Raw genomic sequence first — 27,840 nt, forward strand, 5'->3', positions numbered from 1 at the left:
GGGAGTTTAAAGGAGAAATGGGGATAGATATGATCATGTTTCATTGTATACATGTATAAAACTCTCAAAACAGAAAATTAGATAAAATTTACTCTGTTGTATTATCTGAATTTTCTTAGTATTTTTTATGTTAAAAATTGTACAGTTCAATTTAATTTTCTATCTGAAATTAATTACCTTACATATTTTATAATCCTTTAAGTATTCTACATTGCTTTGCTATTGTGTCATTCTTTCAAACTATATAAAAATGTGGAAGATTTCATCTTGAGTACATGCTTTTGTTATATAATGTTTTATCTGTTCCTTTTATCCTGCTTTTACACTGACCCTTGTTTAAGGTTCCCTGGTGGTGCTCCTTCCCTTGTGGTTTTCAGGAACTCGTGTTCATTTGAAAGTTGCTGAAGGTGTGTGTATTTTTCCAGTTCCACACTCTGTACTATGATGCTTAACTGTTAGATACAATGAGAGTGTTTACACCATGAGCATCAGTAAAGAATAGCAGTCTATTGCCTTTTGATTTTAGGGAATAAATCATGAATAATTAGCAAGATAACACATTAGTATCCTTATTTTTTTATTATTTCTCATCCACTATTCTGGATTTCATTCACTTATTTTAATATATACCTTTATATTCCATTAATGAATGGTTGATAGGAAACTGTAGGTCTTTATTAGAAACTTGACTTCTACTTGCTTTTAATGATAGTATATTTTAGTTGAGTATATAATTTTGAAGTGCTTTCAGCATTTCAGAGACGTTACTCTTTTATATGTTCCAGCTTTGCTGTTGAGGAGTCACTTACCTGATTAGTTGCATTTCCTCTTTAGCTAACCTGGTTTTCTCTTTGCTGCTGACATCTGTAGAGGTCTTGCATATATACCTCTAAGATTCTTTCATATTCTGTTCGATTGCTTTCATTAGTGCTGACCAAGATGAGGCAAATTCTCTTGCCCCTCAAGTCAGTTTTCTTCTGTTGGTTTCACCAGGGGGAACCATTGATAATTAATTAGCAGTTAACAGGAAAGAAGAGTGAAATATTTCATTTCTAAAATTTTATTTTTTTATTCCCTGTCTTCACGGGAGACAGCTAATGCTATTCTGTCAAAAACTTTGAAGTTATATTGTTTTCATATATTTTGTTCATGTGTTTCTCTGCTCCAACTCCTCCCAGATCCTCTCCCCTCCTAATCCCTCAACTTCAACTTCATATTCTTTCTCTCTTCCTCATTCTGTCTCTCTCTGTGTCTCATGTGTGTGCCTTTCTTTCAACTTGCCTAAAACACACACACACACACACACACACACACATACACACAACACCTTAAAACCATTAAGCTTATTTTTGTTGACCACTATTCCTCAGCACAGGGCCTTCCATGTAATGTGGTTGATATACCCAGTAACAGAACATTGCAGAAACTTACTTTCCCTTTATAAGGAAACAATAAATGCAAATAGATTCTTATTTATGGCTAGAACCCTATATCTGTTCTACCTCTCAGTGCTGGAATATTATGTGGCTTGAACTTGTGTGGATCCTATACATGCTTCCACAGTATCTGTGAGTTTATATATGCATCAGTGCTGTTGTGTCTGGAAGACTTTTTCTTTGGAGTCTTCCTCTGCTTCTAGCACTTTTACCATCATAGATTCTACATAGATCTTTCTATAAGGGGTTTGATGAAGACATCCCATATGGGTCTATGAGCTCCAAAGTCTCTCAATCTCTATACATTGTTCAGTGTGGGTCTCTGTGTTAATGTCTATCTACTGGAAGCTTCACTAATGAGGGTTGGGGGATTCACTCATTGTTGGGTATATTATTTGGGGTTTCTATTGCTGTAAACACCATGACCACAAAAACTCTTATAAACTAAAACATTCAAATGGGGTTGGCTCGCTTACAGTTTCATAGGTTCAGTCCATTATCAACATGATGGGGAGCATGGCAGCAAATGTGGTGTTGGAGTAGCTGAGAGTCCTACATCTTCTGGGCAACAGGAAGTCGACTGACTCACTGGGTGGTATCCTGAGCATAAGAACTTAAAAGTCAGTACCCACAGTGATGTTCTTCCTCCAACAAGGCCATACCCACTCCAACAAAGCCACACCTCCTAATAGTGCCACTCCCTTTGGGATTATGGGGTACAATTACATTCAGACTACTACAGTGGCTATAACACTGTATCATTGGGAGCCATTTTATTGTTGTTTTCCTTTAACAAAACAATAATTTTAATTTTCCCTAGGTATGTAACCTATTTAGTCTCAGGTTCTTGGCCACATTAGCACTGCCAGGTATGGGTTCCATCTCATGGAGTGGGCCTTACTCCAACAAATAGTAATTGGTTACTCCCAGAACATTTGTGCCACTTATTACACCAGTAAATCTTGCAGGCAGGTTGCTGCTGTAAGACATGGGGTTTGTTGTTAGTTGATATTGATAGTTACTTTTCTCCCACAACAGCTTTTTGAGTACCTTCTAGAACCATGAACACTATTAGTAGGAGGTGAAGCATCTAGTTGGGCTCGACTTCTCCTTGTTGGATGACATAAGTAAGTGTTACTCTCAACCACAGGGCATTACCATAATGCTTGTAGAGAGTAACCAATACCCTTGGCAGTAGCTGCTTATGTATGAGGAGTTCCGTGGGATGCCTTTCGCTAACAGTTCACAAAATCTACACCATATCGGCACTGGAGATTTTTCTTGGTGGCATAAGATGTCTACTTGGGGTATCAACTCCCCTATTTTATTAGTGTAAAGTGGCAGCCAATATATCTGATAGAGGATTAGTGTCTAGACTATATAAAAAACTAAAAGAAAATCTGAACATTAAGGAAATGACCCAATTAAAAAATGGGGTACAGAATTAAGCAAAGAGTTCTCAAAAAATGAAGCATAATGGTTAAAAAACAAAGAAATATTAAGCATATTTAGTTATCAGTAAAATGCAAGTTAAAATTACTTTAACATTTTATCTGTCTTTAGCCAGAATGGCCAAGGTCAATAAAGCATGTGAAAACACATGCTGGTGAGGACACTGGGAAAGGGAGCACTTACTCATTTCTGGTGGGAGTACAAACTTGTTCAGCTACTATGATTATCAGTATGATAGTTTCTCAGGGAGCTGGAAATAATTCCTTTTAAAAATCTTGTTATACCACTCTTGATCATACCCAGGGTCTCTACATCTTATGGCAGAGATACTTGCACATTCATATTCATATCTTCTGTATTATAATGTCAAAAAGAAAAACAAAAAAATGTCAAAAAGTTGGAAAGCACCTGTATGAACTGATAAGTGGATAAAGAAAATGGGGTAAAGTTATACAATGTAATACTGTTCAGCTGTTAAAAATAAATTTATGAAATTTTCAGATAAATGGATAGAGCTAAAACAGTAATTTTGAGTAAGGATAGCCTAGACCCCAAAAGGCAAGTATGCATGCTTTTTCCTTATACATATTGATGGTAGCATTTTATCCTTTGATGTGTATGCAAAAGAGGTTATGTGCCTAGTAGTGGACAGGGTGGAAAAGAGGATCTCCCAAGGAAGGGAAAGCAGAATGTGCTATTTTGGAAACAAATAGGAGAGGAACTAGGAGTAGGATTAAATGAGAAAGGAAGCCAGAAAGGAAAGTAAAGGAGGGAATTTGGGAGGTGAGAAATAACAATAAAGCCTTTATCATATGAAACCTACTAATGCTATTTCTGATTATAGGGACATCCTGTTGCCTTTCACTGTGTCTCTATTGTTAATCTCACATCTATGTCACCCTTTCTTGGTTAATCAGTCTTTTCTACCATGTTCTTAATATTGTCTACCTCTAAAAATTGAGTAACTTACACATTTTGCATTTGACATTTAATGTATTTCAAGTCTGGAAAAGATTAATCACTTCAGGTATTGTCATTCTTTATTTTATCATTTTCTGTTATTAGATATATGATTGGAAGATAGTCTTTTAATCATGAAAGGTTGAATCTTGCTTATAAGATACAAACATAAATGTGAATTTTCCAAGTTCACTAAAAAAGCAAGTCTTTTTATAGAACATTTTCAAATAATTAAAAAAATGTTGAGATACTTTAATTTTCAAAAATATAATTGGATTTATTGTTTGTTAAAATAAATATTATAACAACAGCATAATGTAATAGTAACAGTAAAATAACAAGCAACCCAATTCTCTTTTAGAAACAAAAGAAATAAATGTATATATCAAAACATATTTGAACTACCTGTGCCATTGACTTTATAAAAGAAGAATAAATATCAAATGGTATTAATAGTTTGTTCTATTAGTTTACAGTTCGTTTGTTCAGATACCTAGTTTTTTTGTTTTGTTTTGTTTTTTGTAGACAGAGAATGCACTTTCGTTTCCCATCCACCCAGACGTAAATAATGACACAGAAACTATACTAATTACAACACTATTCGGCCAGTGGGTCAGGCATTTTCCCAGATAGCTCTTATTTCTTAAATTAACCCATTTCTATTAATCTATGCTTGCTGGTAGTGTTCTGGCATCTTTCTTCTTTAGCAGGTGCATCTCTTTAAACCTACCTACTCGCTCTCTCTTACTATATATAATATGTATGTATGTATACATTATATATATATAATATCTGTCTGTGTGTCTGTGTGTGGGTGTCTGAATGTGTCTGTGTTCAGATTTCCTGCTTGGCTTTATTCTGCTAAACCATTGGCCAAAATAGCTTTATTCATCAACCAATAAAAGTAACATATATACAAAAGGACATCCCACATCATCTTTCCTTTTCTGTCTAATTAAAAAGAAAAGTTTAAACTATTTTTTTTTCGACACAGGGTTTCTCTGTAGCTTTGGATTCTGTCCTGGCATTATCTCTTGTAGACCAGGCTGGCCTCTAACTCACAGAGATCCACCTGCCTCTGCCTCTCGAGTGCTGGGATTAAAGGCATGTGACACCACCACCCTGCTTAAAAAGTTTTAATGTTGATGTGATAAAATTACATATATAAAATTGTATCAAGCAAGAATTACAGTTATAATATTTAGTCCATTTGCATTTGGTAAATGTAAATTTAGAAAAATACTCTGTCATCTATTCTATCTCTGTGAGTCTAAAATTTATATCTAAATTATCTTTTATCATAACTAAGGAAAACTATAATTATAACTATCTAGTCTTCAGCTTCATCAAAGTCCCCAGAATGATATAGTGTTACCTAAGTAAATAGGAAGTGTATCATAAGCAACTTCCAAAGTCCTAGAAATGGGAGACATCTCGCTGCTTGGACAGTCACACAAAGTTCTTTTGTAACATTGGGGCATTCATCTTTAGCCTATAGGCCCATAATATCTGGCAGACTTTTCAGTCAAGCATGAAATATGAAGATCTGTTCTGCCTTGTATGGCAAAGTTTGTCCTGCAGAATGTCTGGAAGTTTCTTCTGTGAAGCTGGAATCCTGAAGGACCAGCCTGACTTTTGTAAACTTCAGCAGTCACTTTTCTGTGGGTCCTGCATGTCCAATTCCTATAGCATATCATCAAGAAGTCCAGGAAAGAGAAATTTCTTCCCTAAATGGCTAACCTTGTCACATTGAAGGCAAATTCCATAACAAGATTTTTCAATGCCCATCCACCTCTTTGAAGTAATTGATGATGCCAGAACAGACAAGTCTCACTGTTGAGAAAAGTCTAATTTCTCAAAGCACTTTAAATGCCATATTCCATAGGTCTTTGAAAGTTTTGAAGAATACCTGATTAATATGACTACAGTTTGACTATTATAGATGACTATTAATCCATAATTTTTAAATTATACATTGCATTTTTAAATGAACTATATGAACATAATACCTTAAAAAGAATAGAAATATATATGTCACAAAATTGACCTAAATTTGTCTCAGTAAACCAAAGTCCTTATCAATGTATTCATTTCTTTTCTTTTTTTAATAAAAAGTAAATAAATACATTATACATTTATTGCTTAATTATAGTACATGATTTCAAAAGGAAAAAAATATAAAAAAGTATAATTTTAGTGTATGAATCTTGATATCAGAGAAATATTTCTATTCGCTTTTAAAAAAGCATAAAACATTTCTTACAATGTATGAGCAGATGAAATATAGAATTTATCACTTAATGTAATAAAAATTTTAGAAATTTCCAAAATGAGAAATAATTGGTGAGAACTTATATTAGTCATTTATAAATATTAGATGGAACATTCATTATGATAGGAGACTTCAAAAGTTATTAACAGTATGACAGTTTTTTCTATTTTATTATTATTTTTTATTAAAAATTTCTGCCTCCTCCCCACCTCCTATTTCCTTCCTCCTCCTCCTACTTCCCTTCCCCTCCCTCTCCAGTCCAAAGAGCAATAAGGGTTCCCTGCCCTGTGGGAAGTCTAAGGTCCTTCCCCCTCCATCCAGGTCTAGGAAGGTGAACATCTAAACAGGCTAGGTCCCCCCAAAGCCAGTACATGCAGTAGGGTCAAAACCCAGTGCCATTGTCCTTGGCTTCTCAGCAGCCCTCATTGTCCATCATGTTCAGGGAGTCCCGTTTTATCCCATGCTTTTTCAGTCCCAGTCCAGCTGGCCTTGGTGAGCTCCCATTAGATCAGCCCTACCATCTCCGTGAGTGGGTGCACCCCTGGCGGTCCTGACTTCCATGCTCATGTTCTCCCTTCTTCTGCTCCTCATTTGGACCTTGGGAGCTCACTCCGGTGCTCCAATGTGGGGCTCTGTTTCTATCTCCATCCCTCGCCAGATGAAGGTTCTATGGTGATATGCAAGATATTCATCAGTATGGCTATAGGATCGGGCCATTTCAGACTCCCTCTCCTCAGCGGCCCAAGGAACTAGCTGGGGACATCTCCCTGGACACCTGGGAACACCTCTAGAGTCAAGTCTCTTGCCAAGCCTAAAATGGCTTCCTTAATTAAGATATATACTTCCCTGATTCCATATCCACCCTGACTTTTTCACAACCATCCCATTCCCCCAAGCTCTCCCCATCCTCCCTTTCACACTTTTCTCTCCCCATCTCCCCTTACCCCATTCCCACCCCACCCCCAATTTCCCAATTTTTGCCCAGCAATCTTGTCTACTTCCAATATCCAGGAGGATAACTACATGTTTTTCTTTGGGTTTACCTTCTTATTTAGCTTCTCTAGGATCACGAATTATAGGCTCAATGTCTTTTATTTATGGCTAGATACCAATTATGAGTGAGTACATCCCATGTTCATCTTTTTGGGTCTGGGTTACCTCACTCAGAATAGTGTTTTCTATTTCCATCCATTTGCATGCAAAATTCAAGATGTCATTGTTTTTTACCGCTGAGTAGTATTCTAATATGTATATATTCCACCCTTTCTTCATCCATTCTTCCATTGAAGGGCATCTAGATTGTTTCCAGGTTCTGGCTATTACAAATAATGCTGCTATAAACATAGTTGAACAAATGCTTTTGTAGTATGATTGGCATCTCTTGGGTATATTCCCAAGAGTGGCATTGCTGGATCCTGAGGTAGGTTGATTCCCAATTTTCTGAGAAACCGCCACACTGCTTTCCAAAGTGGTTGCACAAGTTTTCATTCCCACCAGCAATGGATGAGTATACCCCTTACTCCACATCCTCTCCAGCAAAGGCTATCATTGGTGTTTTTGATTTTTACCATTCTGACAGGTGTAAGATGGTATCTCAAAGTTGTTTTGATTTGCATTTCCCTGATTGCTAAGGAGGTTGAGCATGACCTTAAGTGTGTTTTGGCCATTTGAACTTCTTCTGTTGAGAATTCTCTTTTCAGTTCAGTGCCCCATTTTTTAATTGGGTTAATTAGCATTTTGAAGTCTAGTTTCTTGAGTTCTTTATATATTTTGGAGATCAGACCTTTGTCTGTTGCGGGGTTGGTGAAGATCTTCTCCCAATCAGAAGATTGCCTTTTTGTCTTATTGACGTGTCCTTTGCTTTACAGAAGCTTCTCAGTTTCAGGAGGTCCCATTTATTCAATGTTGCCCTTAATGTCTGTGCTGCTGGGGTTATACGTAGGAAGCGGTCTCCTGTGCCCCTATGTTGTAGAGTACTTCCCACTTTCTATTCTGTCAGGTTCTACAGAACCTGTGTGTTCAGATTGATATTGAGGTCTTTAATCCATTTGGACTTGAGTTTTGTGCATGGTGATAGATAAGGATCTATTTTCATTCTTCTACAGGTTGACATCCAGTTCTGCCAGCTCCATTTGTTGAAGATGCTTTCTTTCTTCCATTGTGTACTTTTAGCTCCTTTATCAAAAATCAGGTGTTCATAGGTTTGTGGGTTAAAAATCCGGGTTTTCTATTCGATTCCATTGGTCGACTTCTACTGCCTGTTTCTCATTAGAAAATAGGAGGCTTCTAAGAGATAACTTTTATCTTAGTTAGGGTACTGTTGCTGTGAAGAGATACCATTGAAGGGGCGTGGTTGATCGGCAGTTATGATTCACCAGACTAGCTTTAATATATATAATTCAGCTTTAATAAAGGAAAGAAAAGGGAACTTACAAATTCAAGGGTCCAGCGAGGAGCGCAGGAAAACAAAGAGCAGGCAGGCAGCAGGCCCGCAAGATTTTATAAGTAAATATTAGCCTAAGGGGAACACACCTTACAAACAAGGTGATTGGCTAGGCTTCCCCTTCACACCATGATCATAGTACCTCTTATTAAGGAAAACATTCAGTTGTACTGTCTTACAGTTTTGGAAGTTTAGTCTTTTATCATGGCAGAAATTATGGCTGCATGTAGGCAGACATGGTGCTGGAGATGGAACTGAGTTCTATGTCTGGATCCACAGACAGCAGAAGGAGACTGTATGCCAAACATAGCTTGAACATATGAGATCTCAAAGTCCTACCCCACAGTGACACACTTTCTCCAACAAGGCCATGTCTCCTGTTAGTGTCACTCCCAGTGAATGAAGCTCATAAACACACTAGTTTGTGGGGGCCATTTCTATTTAAACCACCATAATAACCAAACATGACAAAATAAAATGTAATAAGATGAATCAAAAAACCATCACATTAAGGCAGACAAGGAAATCTTCAGAAGGAAAAGAGTCCTTCAGAACAGGAACAGGAATCAGAGATTCACTTGAGGCATCCCATAAAATACTAAAGCTGAAAGCTATAATATCTGCAGAGAGTACCTGCCACAGACCAGTATGGGCTCTGTGATTGATGCCTCTGTCTCTCTTCATTTGAGCCTTGTTTAGTTGATTTAGATGGCCTTGTTCTCATGTTGTTCTCCTTCCGCTCCCCTCTGTTTCTTACACTCTTCCTGCCTCCTCTTCCACTGGGTATCCGGAGTTTCAAGAGGAGGGCTCTGATGGAGCCATTTCATTTAGACTCTCTCTTCTGCAATTTCTGCCAGTATCTACATCTGTTCCCATTTGCTGCTTAAGGAAGCCTGTCTGTTGGTAACTGAATAAGGCACTGATCTATGCAAATAGCAGAATATCATCTCGAGTAATTTTATTGAACTTTTTTATGATCAGTAGTGTTTCATTTTATCTTTTATCCTAGGTCTCAGGCTGGATTGTCTAGTTTCTGGTTCTTGGTTATCCAAGCCTTGAGGTTCCATCTCATGGTGTGAGCCTACGTCAAATCAGACATTTATTGACCACTTCTATAAGTTCGTTGCCACCATTGCCCTATCTCTTCTTGCAGACAGGACAGATTATAGGCCAAAGGTTTTGTGACTGGGTTGGTTTTTGTTTCTTTATTGGTAGCCTGCAGAATACCTTCTTACACCAAAGACACTACAATATAGAGGATAAAGGCTCCATGTAAAAATATTTTTAGGATACTTAGTCATGAAGGTAATAGTTTATAAATTTAATCTCAAAGCTTTTTTTGCAAGTCATAATGAAGACACTTCTCCACGAACCTAGATGATACTATTTTTAATGACCTAAGTGAGTTAGCAACTTGATTTCCTAATATCTAAAGAGGCATCTGTAATAAAACTCAACCCATAGGAAGCTAATAACTTTTCTGTACTCCATAACATAAAGCCAGACCTGTTAAATATCAGTTAAGAATGCAGCTGTGCTAACTAGAAGTCACTAAAATGACATAGTAAGAAAATATCTTCTCTAGGTGTAATAGCTAATTTTAGTTGTTAATTTCACACACCTGAGAAAAGTAAACCTCAGTTGGGGGATTGCCTCCACCCAACTGGCATGTGGTTGTGGCTGTGAGGTATTTTCTTAAGTGCTAATTGATATAGTGGGCCCAGTCCACTGGGAAGTAATAGCCCTAGCCAGAGGTCCTGGTCCATGTTAGAAAGGTATCTGAGAAACCAGCCAGTAAGCAGCACTTCTCTATTGTCTCTGTTTTAGCTTCTGCTTTCTGATTCCTACTTTGATTTTCCCTGATGGTAGATTATAACATGTAAGCCAAATAAACCCGTTTCTCTCCAGAATTGGTTTTGGACAGTATTTATCATAGCAACAGAGAAATCTTAACCGGTACATAGATCCCCAACTCCACTGTTGTTCATAATAGTTTGACTCCATATGACCCAAATTGTATGAGAATTTGAAGACAAAACACTTTTCTCAGGATATATGTTGTCTTTCAAGCCAATTTAGAAATGAAAGTAGAAAATTAGTCATTGTGCACTCTCTTTTACTTTTAAGCCATGATCAAGGAACTAGATGTAACTAACTTCTCACAATTATATTTGCTCCTTATTGCAACAGCTGGAGTCATGTGATTCTCTTTAGCGTATATAATAACAGAAACATAGGAGCCAGAGAAATGACTCAGCATTTAAGAGTACTTGCTACTTTTCCAGAAATCCTGAGTTAGGTTCCCAGAACCCACATCACATAGCTCACAACCACCTGTGATCCAGATACAGGACAGATCCTTGCACTCATGTACTCATAGTCACATGCAGAAATAAACACACATAATTAAAACGTTTTCCAAAAGAAAAAGTAGCAAGGCTTATGTGTGATCCTTAGGGATGCCACAATACCTTGATTTAATTCCATTTGAATGATTATTTTGTCCTTTCTTATTGTTGCTGTTTTAATTGAGTATTTGGAACTTTCTGCCCAGAAATTAAATAGTATTGAGACACAGTAGACCTTACTCTTTCTCTTCAGTAATATGGATAGTGCTTATGATGCTGGATAAGGTATTTTGTGTTATTAGTATTGTTATGTATCATTTCCTGTCAAGTGTTCACTGAGCATCCAGCCCAGGGTGTAATGCATGACCAGTAGGCTTTCTTTACCTCTTGACTTTCTGTTTAGTTACAGTAAAGTAGCCTCTCCCTCCTCATGCACCTATGTTGCTACTATATATATATATATATATATATATATATATATATATATATATATATATATTCATATATTCCCTGTAAGGAAATGCTTACTTTATGGCAGACACTGCTTGTTTCGTTATATGCTGATGACAGTAAGCACTGTAAATAATCCTCTAGGGTCGGTATTATGATCACCATTTTAAATACAGGAAATATGTAGCTTGCCTGAGATCTAATGGTCTGGTGGAAAATTCTAAGTACTTAGTCATCAGCCTCCCTGGTAGCTTTGTTGCTGCCCAAAGATTCCTTAAACTTTGGCCAGGGATCAGTGATCACAGGAGTCGCTGTTTTATACTTGTCACCACTTCACAAGGATGGACTAGTTGACCTCAGCCTTGTAACTATTAGGGCACTGGCTTCAGAGGGACTAAAGTTATGACTGTAGACCAGAGAGAAACCTTTCAGGTACAGAGAGAATCCATTAGCTGTATCTTTTTATCTGTCCAGTAAAAATGGGTCTACCCTATTTTCCTTTCCCTTGTGATGTTGTCATAACAGTGTCTTCAAGAACAGTTAACAAGTAACTAACTTATTTACTTAAGTGGCTGATAAATAACTCTATTCTGTTAATAATTGTCTGTGTGTTTCATGTAGCTCTGTGTAATCTGAGACAATCTTACATGCCTCACATCGCAAATTGGATCAATATTTCTTTGATCTTCTTATCCCCAGCAACATGAAGCAAATCACATAAATAAAAATTTAAATATTTAACATAATTTATGACTACATTTTGTAAGTGATGAATACTAATAAGTCTGGACGTTTAGCCAATGTTACCTATATGTAAAATTTCACTCCACTATATAAAATAATAGATGTAGCATACATTTTCTTCTTCTAAAATTTATAAGTTCTCAGAAATACCTTGAGCTGTGTTCTATTTTATCTGTGTTTGAACTTTTCCTACATATGTTTAGAGCTTTTAAATGGTTGGCACTGTGGGGATGTGTCCTTCTCTATCTTTTAACACATGATGGTGATAAATGCATCACCTTGCACACAGTAGATGCTCACTGAATGTTGCTGGCCTAGTGGATAAATTAGTCTATACTAGATACAACAGATTTTCAGTCCTGAGTTGTACTTGCCATCATTTCACTCTGCATAATTTAAAAAGTTTTACCAAGATGATTAAAAATGTGTTACTGAATTACTGTGTAGATCCTAGAGTAATGGGATGAAAAAGACCCTGTGTACCCTGATGAGGAGGCAGAGTGTGCTCTCTGTAGGCACACCTAGTGGGTTTTATGTGTGACTGAATTAATTTATTTCTGAAAGTTAGATTTATGATTTCCATATGGTACTTTACAATTTTTCTTTCACTCTACTTTACCAGTTAATATTTTATTAGTATAAAAATAATGTTTATTGTTGTTAATTAGCTGCCTATGAACCTCAGCAGAACAAAATTTAAAGACTTAGTCTTATTCAGATCTAATATCTTGGTATTTATATGTATTTATTCCATTTTTATAATCTTCAGTGTCATACTTTCCATGCAGTTGATATTATAATGCTTATATAACTTACTGCTATATCATACATTTGAAGATTTACATAAAATTTAAAATGTTTAAAGTTCACCTTGAGTTGCAAAGAAATATTTGTATGGGTATGATATGCCTTACTTATTTTGTTAGACATTCAAATTTCTTATAATTTTCCAATACCATACAATTATCTTTTACATTTTATTCATTTACTTACTTACTTAGGTCTCTCTCTCTCTCTCTCTCTCTCTCTCTCTCTCTCTCTCTCTCTCTCTCTCTCTCTTTGTGTGTGTGTGTGTGTGTGTGTGTGTGTGTAAGTTGGAACTGAAGTCAAGAAACTTGTAAGTCAGAGGACAACCTAAGGAGTCAATTCCTTTTTTCCACTATATGGATCTCAAGGGTCAAATTCTAGTCTTTAGAACTGGCAATAAATGGCTTTACTTACTGAACAATTTACCAGCCCTAAGTTATGCTTTAACATAGATTTCTATTTGTTTTCTATAATGTGAGGAGATGCCTAGAACTATTGAGCCAAACTTTCAAACTTTGACTAGTGACTTTCAGAAGCTTCTTGGCAACTCATGCTTGTTGTTGTAGGCTGCTTGTTTGTTTCCCAGCCGCCCAGACCTGAAATAATCACATAGAAGCTGTACTATACAATACTGCTTGGCCTATTAGCTCTCACTTCTTATTGGCTAGCTCTTATATATTAAATTAACCCATTTTTATTAATCTCTGTATCGCCATGTGGTTGTGGCCTACCAGTAAGGTTCTGTCTGGTATCTGGCATCTATTTCCTGTGGAGGCCACATGGTTTCTCATTGGCTCTACCTGTTTTCTCTCTACATCTTTCTGCTTGGAATTCCTGCCTTTCACCATTCTGTGCTGCATTAGGCCCAAAGCAGCTTCTTTATTAACTAATGGTATTCACAGTATACAGAGGGGAATCCCACATCACCTTCATTTTTCTATCAAAACAAAAAGAAGGTTTTAACTTTTTTTTTTGGTTTTTTGAGACAGGGTTTCTCTGTGGCTTTAGAGCCTGTCCTGGAACTAGCTCTTGTAGACCAGGCTGGTCTCGAACTCACAGAGATCACCTGCCTCTGCCTCCCGAGTGCTGGGATTAAAGGCGTGAGCCACCATCGCCCGGCAAGAAGGTTTTAACTTTAACATAGCAAGATTACATACAACAAATCAGTTACCAAGCAAGAATTATAATTACAATATTCATATATACATTATCTTTTATCATAAGGAAAACTATAATTATAACTATCTAGTCTTCAACTCCATCAAAGACTCCAGAAGGATATAATATTATCTGACAGACTTTTCCATGAAGCAGGAAATTTCAAAGACAATTCCACCTATTTTGGCAGTTTGTTGGTCACTTTCTTCTGTGTCCTGCAGAATTTCTGGCAGACTCTTTCATAAAGCAAGAACCCTGAAGGGACCATCTCACCTTTAGACAAGTTCAGCAGTCAATTTTTTGTGGGTCCTGCATGTCCAGTTTATACAGCATAGCATTATGCAGTTCAGGCAAGAGCAATTTCTTGACCATATGGCTACCTAGCTCCATAAGGAGTTTCTTCAATGCCCATCTTCCTCTTGAAGTAGATTGGTGCTGTCAGGAACAGATGTGTCTCATTGCCATGAAAATTCCTAAGTTCTTAAAACATTTTAGATGCCATATTTTGTAAGTCTTGAAAGGTTTGAAGAATAACTATCCATCTGAAATATTTCTCTGTACATTTAGAAACTATAAGCTTGACTATTATAGATTACTATCTATTAACTTGTATTTCTTAATTATAAATTACATTTTTAAATGAGCTTCACACAAATGCAATACCTGAATCTAAAGCATAAATATACATATAACAAAATTGACCTTTAAATTTGTATTAATAAAGCAAGATCCATACCAATGCAAAGTGTTCATCTCTATATCATATCCCCCTTACATTTTTCACAGAAATTGACTGTGACCATTAATCACTTACAATTAACCCTGTTTAAGATAAAACAATCATTTATAAACAATTTTTGGGAATTTGGGCGTAGTTCTCTGTAAGCTGTAGTTTTTCACATTCATGGAGACCTTTCAGAGAATCTTGGTCCATCAAACCACATTAGTCTGGAAAGAATCCATCTACAGGAAATAAAAGAGAACCTTGTTTCCAAAACAACCTATCCTTAGAACCATATTTTGACGTCAAGATACCTTTAAAACATATATATTGGTTTAGCTTAGCAACCTGTACAATGAAATGTCTCTCTGTACTTAACTCATTCACAGTCAAAAAACTCAAAGAAATCACAATAGTATACATAATCTAAACTCTCTGTGTATATTACGTCTTTACATGGCTTTTTTTTACTCCTTTGATTTTTTACTTACTCTGTCTCTTTAAAGACTTTCATTTTTAAAGCCATTTACTTCTTTATATAACTAACTATATTCTTTTTCTAATTTCAAGCCTATGTACATTTATCCAACACTGTGTGAGCCATTTAGAGGTCTTTTCCATCTGAACTGGTCTTTATTGCATGCTGTATCTGTAATTATTTTTTAATTGCTAAGAGGGCGTGACCAGGAAAAATTCTATGGTCCTTACCTTTGCCTCCACCCAGTCCAACATGGCCTCTGAGAGCCATGCGTGCTTCGCCAGCTTCAGGGTTGCAGAGGGTCTATGTCACCATTACACAACCAGTAGTGTCCTACTCACAAACCCCATTTAAGTGCCCAGCCTCCTGAAAGAGTCAGAATTCATGCTTCCAGCACAAACCAGGAAGGCACTGTTTCTTATACTGAGTCAGTAAGTCTTCTGTTAAATGAGCTGAGGTACTACTATTTGCAGTCAGCAAACAGAGCCCATCCGGGGAAAAAAAATGCTGGCTATCAAAAAGCCATGCTTAACTTTGTTCTTTTGTGTCTTAAATTCCTTTCCAAGCTCTCTTAGGTTTTATGTGGATGTAGTCAGCCCCACTTTGGCGTACCAGTCTTTTGACAGAAGCTGCACAGTTCCCGGCCACCCAAACCTGAAATAATCACACAGAAAATGTATTAATTGCAATACTTTTTGGCCAATAGCTTAAGCATATTTCTATCTAGCTCTTACATATTAAATTAACCCATCTCTATTAATCTGTGCATTGCCATGTGGATGTGGCCTACTGGTAAGGTTTAATCTGCGATCCGGCGTCTATCTCCTGCAGTGGCTACATGGAGTCTCAATGATTCCCCCTACTATCTTTCTACATCTGCCTGGAATTCCAGCCTTGCCCTACTCTGTGCTTTAATAGGCCCAAAGCAGATTCTTTATTAACCAGTGGTATTCATAGCATACAGAGGGGAATCCCTCATCACATGCTCATGTCCATTTTATGTATTTTATTGAACCATCATAAATATCATTACCTATACACACCTTTGAGCAAGGTTTACTGACCTTTATATGTTGCTTTTATCAGCTGTGTTTAGACATATACATTTTATACTTTATTTTATATTTTAAAAGAATTATTAAACTGTCACTAGTAGCCTTTTTGTTATAATGTTCTACCATCTAAACTCAGTTTTTTCCAAGTGTGATTATCAGCTGCAGTTTTAATGAACATTCATGGTTTTCTTTATGAATCCCTGCTTTGCTGGTAGCTATGTGTGTTGGGCTGAGGTATTATGCATACCCCATGTGCTAGGATGACTTCTAAGGGACTCAGTCTGGAATAGCACTGCTGTAGCAAAGTAAAGGAGCATTCAAAATTTTCTTTATTTCGTGTGTGTGTGTGTGTGTGTGTGTGTGTGTGTGTGTGTGTATGTACAGCTCTATGGAAGCACTTTGCTTTCTCACCAGTGTTCCAGCAGCATGAGTACAGATGAACTGGAGGAGTTTTGTTTCAGAGAGCAGCAGTCATATTTGTATTAGCAAGGCATTAGTCCTGGAAGAACACCAAGCGAAAAAAAAAATAGTGTTTTTCTTGTCTTTTAGTGAGAACATTTGTATTGTAGGGGCCATGGTGAAAATTAGTCCCTGAGTGACCCTGCTGAGGTACTCTGTACATACATTTAGATATATGAGTTAGGGTGGACTGAAATGCCTATAGACACATATACATATAAGCTACTCCACCTTCTTTATGCACTGCAGTCCTTCCTACTTTTCTGCAGAAGTTGTCTCGCTATAAATTCTAGCTTTGGTTCATTAATTTTTACTTAGATGACTTCTTTGTTTTACATTTCAGAGTATCTGATACATTGCAAGTCTGTTTGTGCCTCACCCTGCACAGGTATGTGTATGACCTACCTATGACTATTTAAATGTATGTATCAACTGTGGATATATCACATTTTCTATATTGAAATTGTTTGTTGAAGTCGTAATATGCAAATGTTAAATTTTTGATCTATTGTCTTATTGACAGTTCCAAAGAGCTGTAACTTTGTACATACGTTGCATTGCAGTTCACAGTAAGAATCAGGTACACATTTCTAAGATTTGATGAGGCAGAATAATTTTAATTACAAAGCATTCATCTGGTGAAGATTACGCAGTATTTTTATAGAACTGTACTGTTAAAGCGACTGACAATATGAGGTCAGATCATTGAAGAGTCAGCCTTTGACATCTCTTTTTTATTTTCAAACTTTATTGTTTTCAATTTTCTCTTTTTGTAGAGGTTGCTTTGAGTAGGGAGTGCCTGCAGATCCACTTTCTTTTGCACTCTCTCAAGCACCAGATAAATAGAGAAGGGGTGGGAATATTTGCACCTGTTTAAAATTTCAGCCATGCTGTGTTGTGGTTCCTGGGCAACAGGCAGGAATTCTCGAAAGCTTGGTTGCACCTGCTCAATTGGTGCTCACAGCTGTGTCATATGCGAAGGAAGCACAGATAAGCTTGTCAGCAGTTTGCCTGTGCTGTTGTGTGTTTGTGGTTTGTGTACTCTTGAGTTGGAGAGATAAGAGATATAGCCCATGGACTGTTACAGTGGTCCACTATAAAACTCACTGGTTATCATGTCCAAATATTTTTACTTAATTCTTTGTTTTGTGTCTCAAATATTTTTGCATGTCATGTCTGCCTTAGATAATGTATGTGCTGTGTAGCTCAGAGAATGTATCTCTCGAGAAAACTGTGTTGATAATTTTTGTCCTAGGAGAGATATTTTGTGTTTGGCTTGATTTTACCATGTTGGCAGCCCCACTATGTGGGGCTGGATGTAGTTATTGATCCATTTAGCTGAACAGATTTGAAAGCATTTGGCTATTAGTGGACACATGGGGCATATTCAGAAAACACAAGAGTATATTGTTTTTCTTGTATGTAAGTCTTTCCTGCAGTTGGGGTTGAAGTGGTTGGGGAAAAAAGTGAAAATTAAATAGTAAATCCTAGAAGAGGGGCTAAAATACACATGAAGTTTTAAGGCAGCTATATTATCATTTAAGCAAATCATGTTCCTTGGTGTTTTCCGAGAATTCCTGGTAGTGGTATTAAGGTTCTTTTGTTAATGGCTTTATGTTCTGACAAATTAGTATATCTTTAAGAGACTTGAACTGTTATTGAATTTACTGTAGGTAACGTTCTATAAGTGAAATAAAAACAGCTGGAATTTTATATAAAGGTATTTAATTAATTTATTTATTTGTCCCAGATTCCTGATATTGAAAATTTATTCATATGGCTTATATTATTCTCCTAGAAATACTAGGGATTTTCCATGAGAATTTGATCACACAAATTTTAAGTCGTAGAGCTGCTGTATTTTTCCTTCTGTTAGCATACATGGAATCTGGTTTATAAATAATAAATCAGTGTAATATGGCCTGAGCTAACCTCATGGGAAGTAGGAGAATACACATAAAGAAGTGGAGGCACGCCTGTGTCTCCTTAACATAGTGCCTTGTCCATAGCAGTTGGTCAGTGTGTGTTGAGTGAATGCATATGGAATGACGCATGCCTGGCTGACAGTGTATTAGAAATTAGAGCGACTGTGCCCCAGAGACACGTGGCCTGTTAATGCATTTTGGATGAATATTGATGGGCTTACTTAACTTTTCACATTGCTTGTTAGATAGAAACAAAAATATAGATAAATCTTGTTTCTAAAAACAAGTGATGATGTAAAATCAATCCGTTGTCATTGTTATAGATCAAGAATTAAAATACCAGTATTTTCTTTATCCTGATTTTTTTGACTATGAGGAAAGTAATTTTTCCTCCATTATACACACAAATTCTGAGGCATCCATACTTAGGTTCCATGGCACCTTGGAAATTCTTTGGAGCAGAGGGATAAGCAAACCCTCTGTTAGATTATCCGGGACTTAGCCTTCCACACTAATGATGTTCCTTCCATGCCTAATTCTAGCTCACCAGCTTCCACAGAAATAAAATGTGTCTTGACTTTCGTTGGGTAAGGTAAGATCAGGACATATTAAAAGCGTGTGTAGTTGTCTTACTAAGCAGAAATAATGGAGCCTGTATTTACTATCTACATATTTATAATTATGGTTTCTATCCACCACTAAATCCCAATTGCAAATACATAACAAAGGTCATATCAAAACAATGCAGCTAAGACTTGCTCTGGGCCCTTCTAGGATTACATTGTGGAGCTTGAGGTAAGCACTTTAGAATGATTCCAGGTCTCAAGCCAGTAATAAATGCTGAATATGTCCTGTTTAGGCTTCTCAAGTTTGATGAGACTTGGGCATTTTTTTTCCTATGGGGACAGTTTTTTCCCTTTAATTACTGGGTAAAATTCCGGTATCATGGACCTGTTTTATAATCCCTATCCTTAGTGTTAAGCTATACATTTCCATTACTCTCAAAATGAGAAACTAAGAGACTAGCCATAAATATGTGAGCTAGAGAGAGCATTAGTCACAGTGCAGACAGATGTCAGCATAGCAGTGATTATGTAAAATCTCAAAGACAAAATGTCAACCATAGGACATTCCAGGGCAGAGACTCAGCTTCCCTGTGATTTCACAGGTAAATAAAGGAAGAAAATCTATACTTATTGAGAAGATAGCCTGACTAAATGTAATTCTATCCTTCCTACCCCTTCCCCTCCTTATTTACTTCTTTTATTCTATGTAGCCATTGAGTGCCTGCTCCTTGCTTGACTCAGTAACAAACAAATCAACATCCTCATCTTGAAAGGTCATAATGACAAAGAGGAGAACATGGATACATCAATAGGATTTTTTTTAGTTTCACCACTTACTATTAAAGGGACCCAGTTGAATCTCTGTTCTTTTGTTCCTCATTTGTAAAATTAGAAGAATATTTAGATTGTATTAATGCAGTGAAAGTTAGATAGGTCATGTAAAATATTAGTGCAATGGTAGCACACAGCACATGCTTTAAAAAACCTTTCTTTTCTGTGTGCCCACTTCTAACACTACGGCTGCCACCATCATGATGACTTTTGGATATTGAAGGAAGACCATTTAATTAGCAGGGACCTGGCATCTTGGTGTGGAATGGCTAGTAGATTTTCTCAGAAGTAATAGCTAAAGATAAATATGCTTCTTTGACTTTAAGGGAGATTTCATAAAAATCATCAACCAGTTTACTGAATTAAAAGATACTAATGTTCATTTTTTTACATTTTTATAATTCTAGAATATTTATACATAAAATTTACCCTCCTTGCTTTTTTTAAGGTGTCTAGTTGAATGTTTTTAAATGTGTGGATAATGCTTATTCAGCCACTACAGCAAACTATCCATAAAACCCGTTCATCTTAGAAATTTGAAATGTTGGAAACACTAAAAAGAACTTCACATTCTATCCTTCTTTCACTTCTTGAAAATCAGTTATGTTTTGTTTTGTTTTCTTTCATCTCAATAATTTGACAACCCTATAGGTAAATTAACAAAATATTTGTCTTTCTGTGTGGTTAACCCATGAATACACATAACTCCTCAAGAACCCACTTTCTACATTTTTAAAGTCCAAAAGTGGAATTGGTGGATCATACGGTAATTCTGTTCTCATAAACTTTTGTGAGATTACAATCAAAATGGACAGAATCATTTTAGTTTATGCTTATGCTTGTGGATGGCCTTGGATTCTTTGTATGAGGAATTGTTGGAAGAGTCAGTTTCCTCATGAAAGAATCTACTGCTTATGTGAGTTCAAACGATTTAAGATGTCTGTGAATACCCTAGATACGATATGTAGTGGGAGCCAATGATGATTTTAAAATCATGGGCTGTGCATCTCTTGCTCATGTTTGAATATAGGATAGTCAGATTCAAAATAGCTGGCACGGAAATTCCAGTTTGTTTACACTTTATTTTTCACTACAGAATATAGAACTTATATGTCTTGAGTCACAGACAGTTCTGACCGTGACGGATCAACGTTAACATGGTATTAGTAGATGTTTATTCCAAGGTGTACAAATTTACTGTCATAAGTGAATATTTGTTTCCTTGCAGTTTTGAAGTATGAAATCAAATTTTATAAACAGCATTGATCACTTCTCTTTGCTGGTTGACATATGAATCGACATCTTTTTTCTATATCTCTCCACAGTGTCTTCCCTCTATTTATGATTGCCTAGTGTTCAAATTTCTCTTTTAATAAAGGACAAATCATATTACTTATATCTAAATAATTTTACATATTTTAGTATTAGAAGTTAGGACTCCATTATCATATTCATTTTTTTTGTTTTTTTGTTTGTTTTTCAAGACAGGGTTTCTCTGTGTATCTTTGGAGCCTCTGTCTCACTAGCTCTGTATATCAGGCTGGTCTTGAACTCACAGAGATCCTTCTGCTTCTGCCTCCCTAGTTCCGAGATTAAAGGTGTGCACTACCACCCGGCTGTCATATGCATTTTTGATAAACATTCGTGTGTGTGTGTGTGTGTGTGTGTGTGTGTGTGTGTACCACATACATGCGGGTGTTTACAGATGCCAGAAGAGAATGTCAAATCTCCTCGAGCTAGAGTTACAGGTATTATGATTCACTCAACATGGTTTCAGGGAACCAAACTTTGGTCCCCTAGAAGTGCTGTACACCCTTTTAACTGATGAACCATTTCTCCAGCTCCCAACAAGATTCTTTTGTTTTTATTGACAAAATTAACTTGGAATTGTTTTATTAATATTTGAATGGCTTGGTATACTCAGTCTCAAATATAGGTCAATGTTAATTTCCCTCAACAGAAGTCAGTATGTATGTGTGTATACACAGGCATGTGTAACTGCTAGTACTTATAGTAACAGTTAGGTAAATGTTATTTTTTTCCATTTTATATGGGATAAAATGAATGTCTGAGTAGAATACCAGCTCTTGGTTAACACTAAACAGCTAATAAATGTTAGATATGAACCTATTGAGATGATATTTTTAAAAATATTTTCATAACTGAATCAAAAGTATCTCACATTCTTAGAGCATTTTTAGTGGTGCTTTGTTGTGTAACTAGGACTGAAGGTACTCTGGTCAGCTCAAGTGTGGCAAGCATGGCTCTGGCAGGCCTTGCCCTTCTCCCCTATTCCCTCTGCTGTACAAGGAGCTGTGGAGCTGCGCCCGCCACCTGGCTAGCTTTCCACCCGAAATAATTACATGGAAACTGTATTCTTTTAAACACTGTCTGGCCCATTAGTTTCAGCCTCTTATTGGTTGATTCTCACATCTTGCTTTAACCCATAATTAGTGGCTTACCAGGAGAGATCTTAACCTGCATCTGTCTTGGAGAGGAGAAGCATGGCGACTGCCTAACTTTCCTTCTTCCCAGCATTCTGTTCTGTCTACTCCGCCTACCTAATTTTCTATCCAATTAAAGGGCCAAGGCAGTTTCTTTATTAACCAATGAAAGTAACACATAGACACTCCTCCATCAATCTGCCTTGCTAAAAAGTGTTAGATTATATTTTTAAAGCTAGTCACAATGGTTTTTTCTCTTATTTGGCCACTTCCTCATTCTGAGGGCGACTGCTAAGGTCCAGCTACCAAAGTATTGAAGTGCAGCAATCAAAAGCCCCCTCGGCTCACCTAATTAACATGCCCAGTTAAAATTAAACAGTTAATCCTAACATGGCATTTCCCCTTGTACCTTTATATACTTTGGCTTTTGTATTTGCCACGTTGTCTGTCCTCGGTCTAGAAGCAGTCCTTTGTCTCCCTGGAACAAATATTTTCTCCCTTTCCTTGTCCTTTCCCCCTTCTTCCTCTTCCCCTATTTCCTGTCTTTGTCCCTTATCACTGCTCTCTCTCTCTTTGGGGCAAATAAATCTCCTTTGTGTTAATAACTTGGTCTTGGGTGTTCTAAGATGATACTGATCGCTTACAAGGACCATGCCAAATTGGAACACTATGTTATTGTGTCGATGGCCAACCATTGTCTGCCTGTGTCTTCACTCCTAAAATTTGTTGATGGTTATCTTTAAAAACTTAGTACCTTAACTCTCCCATATTTTGTGAAACATTTGGATAAGTTGGATTCTAAGTACATGCTTTGTGAATGTATTCTGTCCCCCATTTGTGTGGTTATGATTGTCACTGTGAACCAGGACATACCTTGACTCTCTTACCCTATACATTTTCAGCCTATCTTGTGACATTTTCCTCCTTCCCTTCCTCCTCTCTTCTCTCTCAAGCTCACTCTTAACCCCTCACTCAGTCTTTTTCTCCCTACCTTCCTCTTTTTTGTCTCATTTTTCTGTTTCATCATTGTTTTCTTCACTTTTTACCAGGTACCATCTGATTTTTCTCTTTTATGCAGTATCGCTCTGAGTGATAGACATTGAAAGGAGTTGGTGCTTCTGTGCGAGTCTTTGCCTTTGTAGGTGCATGCTGTACCCTGTCCATGGCCTGATTGTTACTCATTCGCACTAAAGCACAAGGAGCCTATGTACCTTCTGTAAGTTTCCCATCTTACCACTGAAAACATTTTGTTTCTCACTTTGAAATTTCAAAACAGAACTAGCTCATGGCCCAGTTTCACTAATAATTTTCTTAAGTAACCATTGTACTCATTTATAAGATTGTTTTCTACCCACTGTCTGTCTAGCCTGGATTAAAATTTCATATATGTACTTTTAAAAAATTGATTAGCTGGAGAGCTGCCCATTCCTCTGTTCTATGTAATAAGGATTTAAAAAGTGCATGCTGAATTCTGTATAGTGTAATTAAAACTGACCCACATTTGGACCTGAGTACACCAGGACTTAGCCAAACTTGCCATGAGCTGAGTTCTGGTGGCAGATGGGAACTAATGAGGACACACTCCACTCCAGAATTTCCCAGCTGCTTGGCCCCTTTTTGTACAAACAAGGTTTGGAGCAAAGTCTGGATCCCAAGAGCATGTTCTGTAAATGTGCTGTGCCCAATGGTTGGGAAATGTTCTCACAAAATTATGCTGCTTTGAGGGACCCTTAAGACTTCAGCCACTGTCCAGTTTAAAACCTAAAAATTCCAAGGGGCCTTTAATGGTATTGCCACCCAGTTTTTAGTTTTAAATGGAATAGAAATTAAACAGACCCCATTTTTTTCTCCTTTTCCTAGCAATGATGGGGAAACCATTTCTACCAAAACCTGGATATTTGTAAGCCCCTACTTCAGGGACTGTTGTACCTCATGAGAGGCTATGTCGCTTTGCAACCTATGGATCTCTTCAACTGGTTTGATGTCCTGGGACTATTCAGGCAGATGTAATTGAATCAGTTTGAAGCAGCTGTAGCTGGCATGTGGTCTCTCAGATTGCTAGCACCTGCTTGGTTTTTGCAACTCACTGGAGTGAGAGAAGTGCCAAAACCAGCATTGGTCTTGGAGCAGTAGCTCCAGCACTCCAGCTCTTAAACATCCTAGCCCTTCCAGCCTCGCCACACAGTCACCGGTGCCTGAATTAATAAAACCCTTTTGTATGATTATGTCTGAGGTAGATGTTTCCTTCTCATTCTTCTCAGTATGCAGATTCTGACAGGATTGACCACGAGTCCAAAAAAATCAGGCCGGATAATGGTGATCAGGTGGCTTTGGGTCTCTCTTATCATTAGACCACTGGGTAGCCTGTGGTTTGCAGAATCATTTAAATGAACAAACCAAATTCATTTACTGTTCCAGTATAGTCTTATTGGCACAGAGAATGAGCAGTTAATGTATAACAAACTCTGAGCTGTTGTGGAATATGATAAATATACTTTCTTAGCAGGGGGAGGGGAGAATGGGACTCGTTGTATAATGTAAGAAGTAAACTAATTGACATGGATTGTTTCAGTAATCACTCTGTACAGGATAATACACTATGCTAAAGTAGAGATCAAAATCCTAGGATCTCAGGAGGTGAGCTTTTTAAAAAATATATATATATATATAGATTTGCCATTTTTAAAAGTTGTATATCGATTTTCAATATATTTATATAACCTTTTCTTTGTTGCATTTAGTTATTTTGTCAGAATATACTTAATCTCTAATCTTGCTGGATCCTGATGTTTATTTGAGTTGAGATGTTAATTTATATTTTCTTAAAATGTATTGTTTTAAAATTTTATATGTTTTAAAATTTTTCTAAAGAAGATTTAATGTTGAAGTATGTTGACTGAGGTTTCTTTTGTTGACTGAAGTTTTTGTCCTGCCTAGTTTCTGTCCTACCACCAGGTCCCACAGCTGTTTAGCCCCAAAGAAATCATACAGAGGTCTATATTAATGATAGACTGGTTGGCCCATTAGCTCAGGCTTCTTATTAACTCTTATAACTTATATTAGCCCATTAGTCTTATCTGTGTTAGCCACATGGCTCAGTACCTTTTTCAGCAGCGTAGTCACATCTTGCCTCTTCTGTGTCTGGACAGGACTACAGAGGAATGGGCTTTCCTCTTCTCAGAATTCTCCTTTTTTCATTGGCCCACCTCTACTTCCTGTCTTGTTGTCCCACCTATACTTCCTGCCTGGCTACTGGCCAATTAGCATTTATTTAAAACATAATTGACAAAATACAGAAGTGTCCCACACGGTAAGTATTTTACAAGAAGCTATGAAATAGAATAATAACTAGGAGTAGGAAAAGCCTATTTCATTATTATTAGAATGTTACCACGTTGTAACACATCGGAGCTGGGAGAAAATGTACTGTGGTCTTAACCAAAGGTAATATTTGTATTTGAAGACAAATAGCTTAGATTTTTAAATGACAAAATAAGGCAGGATCAATGTCTAAGGAATTTCTTAGAATTGTTATACCCTTTTCTCTTCTCTACTGTCCATGGAATGCATCCCTATTCCATTTTGGTTCTCTTGCCACTGACCCAGAATCCTCCTAAAGATAGCACTGTAGACAACCGTTGCCAATTGATGGAAGCCGTGTGTAATATGAAACCTGCGTACAGTTGCTGGGAAAGTATGACATTATTAACTGCTAAAGCTGTTTATGGGAACAGAGATCTCTGTGATCTTGCTAGGGAGAAGCTAGGAGTTGACATGAGTCTTGAATAAAAATAAAACATAGAAATTGATTTTCTGAAAATGAGAGGGAACATTGTGAAACCAGGGAGTAATGTGTGCAAATGAGTGTGTATGTGAATTTATTAGCAGAATCAATGATGATGATAAGACCTCAGTAAAACATGAATGCTTAATTCTCTGCTAGACTATCAACTGTGCCATGGTGTGTTATTCATCATATAATATGTCTTCACAGAGATTATCACTGACTCCTCCTATCTACGTTTAGCCTCTCATATGATGTTTCTTTAAGGGTTTTTATTCTTTTCCTCCCATCTATGATTCAGCAGTTTGAGAAACCTTCTCACTCATAATCGGGAGTATTCAAAGAGGTCTTTGTTCTCTGTAAGTTCATATAAAACAGTATTTTTTAAATAAATAAACAAGTAGTCTTATAAACATTGAAGCACATTATTTCATGTGGGTAATTTCTGTTCTACATGTATTGGTTCATTTTACTGCAAATCTCAAGTTTCACAAGAAGAAAATAACTTCATGTAGTAGGAAGAGTGCAGGGATTAGGAATAGATCTGGGCTTGAATTGTCTGATGCCACTTCTCCAATGTGGCAATGGGCAGTTCTTCATGTACTCTTGGACTGAGTTCCTCATCTGGACTATGGAGTTGTCAATAGACTAAAGCCCTCTGAGATGGGTTCTCCCTCTTGCCGTCACCCCTATAACTCTAGTTGATTATTCAGTGCACGTTGTTTGAACCATTACCCAACTGTATTTGTTTTTCCTCACTGTGTTTGAATACCCCATTGTTTATATCCACATGTTAACTGAACTTATAGTGTGGAAAGATCTTTGTTTCAGAAAGAAATCAAATTTTCAGTCTAGATTTGTAAGTACAGTTTGTCTACATCTTTAGACTTGATGAGATTGGATCAGAAATTTGGCTAAAATTTATAAGCCACAGAAACATTTTGATTTTTTTATTAGTTCCTGAATACCAATTAGTATTAAAAAACTAACAACATTTGTGGTTTTCTGGCTAACTTCCTTCAATATTTCTTTGACCATGAAGAGATTAATCTGAATGTCTTCATGTATTATTTTGAGGATCTGAGGGAGTTTCTCAGTTCTGATATTCTGGTAAGATGTATGAACAGCAGAGCAGAGCAGTAGTGGCACACACCATTAGTCCCAGCACTAAGGAGGCAGAGGCAGGTAGATCACTGTGAGTATGAAGCCAGCCTGGTCAACAAAGCAATTTCCAGGATAGCTAGAGCCCTTATACAAAGAAAAAAACTATTAAAAGATATTTTACCCCCCCACACACGATTTTTTAACCATTTTCCTGTTGTTAAAATCATAAAAACAGGTTTTTAATGTAGGTTCTGACTTTTTTTAAAGTTACAGAATTGAAAAATTTGGATCCTCTGAATTTTGAGCTTTAAGTGATTATATCTATGTAGCACAATTAATAAAAACTCAAAGAATTTTTGTTCAACCTGAAGGTCAGAGTCAGCCACTGGCTGTTATCTCTACT

The 27,840-nt window shown here is 36.8% G+C and overlaps 1 protein-coding gene and 1 long non-coding RNA gene across 4 annotated transcripts in view; one reads left to right on the forward strand and one right to left on the reverse strand.

Annotated features, from left to right (window-relative positions):
• Window positions 1-27,840, forward strand: part of Zbtb20 (zinc finger and BTB domain containing 20) — a 733,810-nt gene that overhangs the window by 159,064 nt on the left and 546,906 nt on the right. For all 3 annotated transcript variants that reach the window (XM_038344647.1, XM_038344639.1, XM_038344649.1), the window contains exon 3: window positions 17,127-17,171. The gene's annotated coding sequence lies outside the window, so the exon portion shown is untranslated. The remainder of the gene's footprint in view (window positions 1-17,126; window positions 17,172-27,840) is intronic.
• LOC119824495 lies at window positions 14,662-25,696 on the reverse strand. Its single transcript, XR_005287101.1, has 3 exons — window positions 25,652-25,696; window positions 15,500-15,923; window positions 14,662-15,033 (listed from the first exon to the last, which is right to left on the reverse strand). It is a non-coding gene; the product is annotated as an uncharacterized LOC119824495 (long non-coding RNA).

The sequence above is a fragment of the Arvicola amphibius genome, chromosome 10 (assembly GCF_903992535.2).
Source record: "Arvicola amphibius chromosome 10, mArvAmp1.2, whole genome shotgun sequence".
NCBI classification, from domain to species: domain Eukaryota; kingdom Metazoa; phylum Chordata; class Mammalia; order Rodentia; family Cricetidae; genus Arvicola; species Arvicola amphibius.